Source organism: Prosopis cineraria, unplaced genomic scaffold, assembly GCF_029017545.1.
Source record: "Prosopis cineraria cultivar Desert tree isolate PC_DT_omini unplaced genomic scaffold, ASM2901754v1 PC8, whole genome shotgun sequence".
Lineage (NCBI taxonomy): Eukaryota > Viridiplantae > Streptophyta > Magnoliopsida > Fabales > Fabaceae > Prosopis > Prosopis cineraria.
In genome coordinates, this window is record NW_026555339.1 from 9,405,247 (window position 1) to 9,408,727 (window position 3,481).

General features: G+C 29.0%; 1 pseudogene; it reads right to left on the reverse strand.

Annotated features, from left to right (window-relative positions):
- Positions 1-1,076: 1,076 nt before the first annotated feature.
- LOC129317258 (protein DETOXIFICATION 41-like) lies at positions 1,077-2,945 on the reverse strand (annotated as a pseudogene).
- Between the last annotated feature and the right edge of the window lie 536 nt (positions 2,946-3,481).

Below are 3,481 nucleotides of genomic sequence, written 5' to 3' on the forward strand. Positions count from 1 at the left end.
TAAACCAAAATCAACAAGTAATTAAGAACAAGTTAATTAATAAAAGAATGAGAAAGAAATGGACCTAGTTTATGCGCCTGCTGTCCAGCATTAATTTTTGATTTAGATGGTTCATATTTTAGGTTTTAATTTTATTTATTTTTATTACTCTTATGTTATTTTTTTTTTTTGCGAAAAATCTACTGTTAAAAAGTTATTTTTTTTTTTTACTTTGCGTGCTGATTCTTTTAAATTAAAAAAATAATGAAATTTGTTGCCCCTTAAATTTTCTTTGACTATCAATTTAGTTCTGGAAATTTAATCTTTATGAAACAATTCCCTAAAATTCATAAACATACTATTAGTCCTTAAGGTGTTATTTCTCCATCAACCATTAACACTAATTACATATAATTTTAAAATAAACTTTATGGATCAAATTAATAATTGAGTCAAACTTGAGGGATAAAAAAATTTATTATCTTAAAAATATAAAAATCTAGGCTATTCAAAAAGTTATTGCCCAAAAAAAAAGGGTGAACTTACGGCTACTCCCAGACTGGTTTTACTCACTTTGTTGCTTGTTCTTTTGTTATATTAATATTAATAAAATTGATAAAAATAATTTATAAATAAGACTAGAGGGAGTACTTTTTATTGTAGAAAAAAACAAGCTAAACATAAGCTAAAACAAACCCGTGAGATCTTTTCACTAACTAAAATCTGAGTTTCATGTTTTGCATAGAATCTAAGATTGGTTACATTATTCATGACTTCTAAACGGCATGAATTTCTTAAAATGATCAATAGAAATTCTCATTTGCCACCCTCTTAGGAGCCACACAAAGACACGATAGAGTGACAATAAAATTCTAAAAGAGTAAATTTATGACAATTAGGTTTTTTGTAAAAAAAATTTAAAAATCATTTGTAAATATTGATTCAGGTAATTACAAATAAAAATATTATTACAAACAAAACTTATATGTAGAATTTCAATGTTTTATTTATAATTAAAACTCATAAATTCACAACTATTTAATTAACATCTGCAACTTAATTATTTTTTTAAAAAATTATTGGAAACTTAATTAGACTTAACTATCATTATCTCCCAAGGCATTCGTTCTAATTCCTGAAGGATATATGTACCAGAGCATGACAGCAGAAGCAGCAGCGAGCTTGAAGTAGGGCCAAATGCCAGAGAAGGCTTTTATTGAGAACCCGGTCCAAGGTTCCCTACAAGATGGGCTCAGAACAATATAAAGCCCATTGATGAACACAAAAAGACACCAAAAAAAGCAGCCCCAAGAAGCCCAAGGCCTAAAACAAAAACGACAACCCAAGAGATCAAAAATGTGACCCAAAAAACTCCTACGGACATATAGGCCAATGGTTCACGATGTTTTGGGCCTGCAAGAACCTTTGCATGGGCAGCTCAATGCGAATGCATGTAACTGCGGGGTGATCCCACGGGTAAAGATTTGGCCCTCTACGTTTATATCTTGGGCCTGTCCATGGCTTTCAGAATTGGGCCTGAAAACCAGTATAAGAATGTGAGAAGGAAGCTGCTCCAAAGTGAAGTACCATTGCTTTCGGCATATAATTCCCATTGCTTTGTATTTCTTAGCTCCATATACTTGTCCACATACTGTTTGTACAGCACTAGCCATACCTATCAGAAAAAATTACATGTGACACTAATAATTATGAATTTATAAATCATCTATGAATGAAAGTAAAAACCTTGTATTTTTTTTTTGGCCAAAAAACCTTGTATTAAATATAAGCTTATAGTAAAATATATGTATGTACATATTTTTGTATGTATGTATGTATAAGCGGTGAATGAGTCTAAGCACGTATCATGGCCTGATAATTATATTTGAAATTGAAAATTTAGTGTAAGTGATCATATAAAGTTTTGCTTGCATTAAAAAACAAAGTATTAAGAAATGGTTTTGGGCGCAATTTTTTTTTGGGGTCTTTCTTCAATTAATGGCCAAAGTATAAAGTAGTATGGCAATAGTTCTCCTTCCCAATCCCAATAATGAAGGGATGGTTATGAGGGTATTTTTGAAAATATAGCTCTAAATATTCATTGAAATTTGTTATTTTACTTGCACTCATTTCATACTTTCAGTCCACAATATAGAATGTTGGTAATTAATTACAGCATTTAAAAGGGTTAGTTGTAACCTTGATCTTTAAAAGAAGTATATATTTTAAATTATACTCATATTAATATCTTATATAAATGTAGTAATAGTAGTAGTAATAATAATAATAATTTAAATTCTAATGGATAATTTTTTTAAAATAAAATAAATAAAGCAAGAGTATAGCTGAAAAGTATTATAAAAAATATTTAATGTCATATATTTTAAATTGAACAAAACTTCTAAAAATATCTTATTTTATTGCTTATACGAAGATAACATAGAAAGTAGTTTACATTTTTTATTTATAATTAAAATTTCTAAATTTAAAATTATCTGAATCGAAATTTATAGTTGATTTTTTATAAATTTTTATTGAAAACTTAACGGGCATTAATCCTCTATTTTAAAACATTAAGATCATTCTCCAAAAAAAAAAAAAACTCAGAATAATTAAGCATCCATGCGTACCATGATTCCATAAGCAAGACCTTGGATTCCGACTCTTGGAAATTTTTTTTTTTTAGAGAGAATTATTTCAAAGTGCCATGCAATAAATAACAATATCCTAAAATTCTCCAATTGCATAAATAGTTATGCAGTCCCAAAGAATTTAGATGTAATTAATTTTGTAGGTACATCTACCAAATATCCTTTTTATGTGTAATTATTTTTTTTCGTCTGAAACTGAACTACCAGTATTAGCAAACTCTTCCTCGTCTGAATTCTCAAACCCAGAAAACTCGATCTCAAAGTGAACAGAAACGGGGCACTAAGAAGCTCTCTTTGAGCAGAGGCTTCAACCATGGCGGCCGCCAGTTGTCCTCGTCATCAGGACCTCCAGCAACCTGTTCAAATTTCATAAAACAAAACCTAGCAAAAAAAAAAAAAAAGGATCAATAACCCCAGATTCCCAATCAGTCAAGGAAACAAAAACAAACATCGATGCATTCTGATTTTTCAGATCTCTCATAAAACAGCGAAATGAACGAGAAAACACAATGAGAGGAATGAGGAAAAGGCTGTTACCATGATTCTCCTCTTAGGCTTGTTTTCATAGTCCTTGAGAGGAAAAGGGCCATGGTGTGTTTTGGATTTCAGTTTGAGTATATTTAGTTATAAAAACATTGGTTAATATAATTGGTTTGGAATATAATTGATTATGTTATGTGTTATATAATTGATTTACAAAATTAATTAATAAGATTATTTTAATTAGAATTGAAAAGTATAATTGAAAATAAGATAAATTTATGGCTTTATAAAAATCTATCCAACACATCGTGTTACACGTTAAAATCAATTATGAATTTAAAACCATGTTTTTAAAAAAATATCCAAAC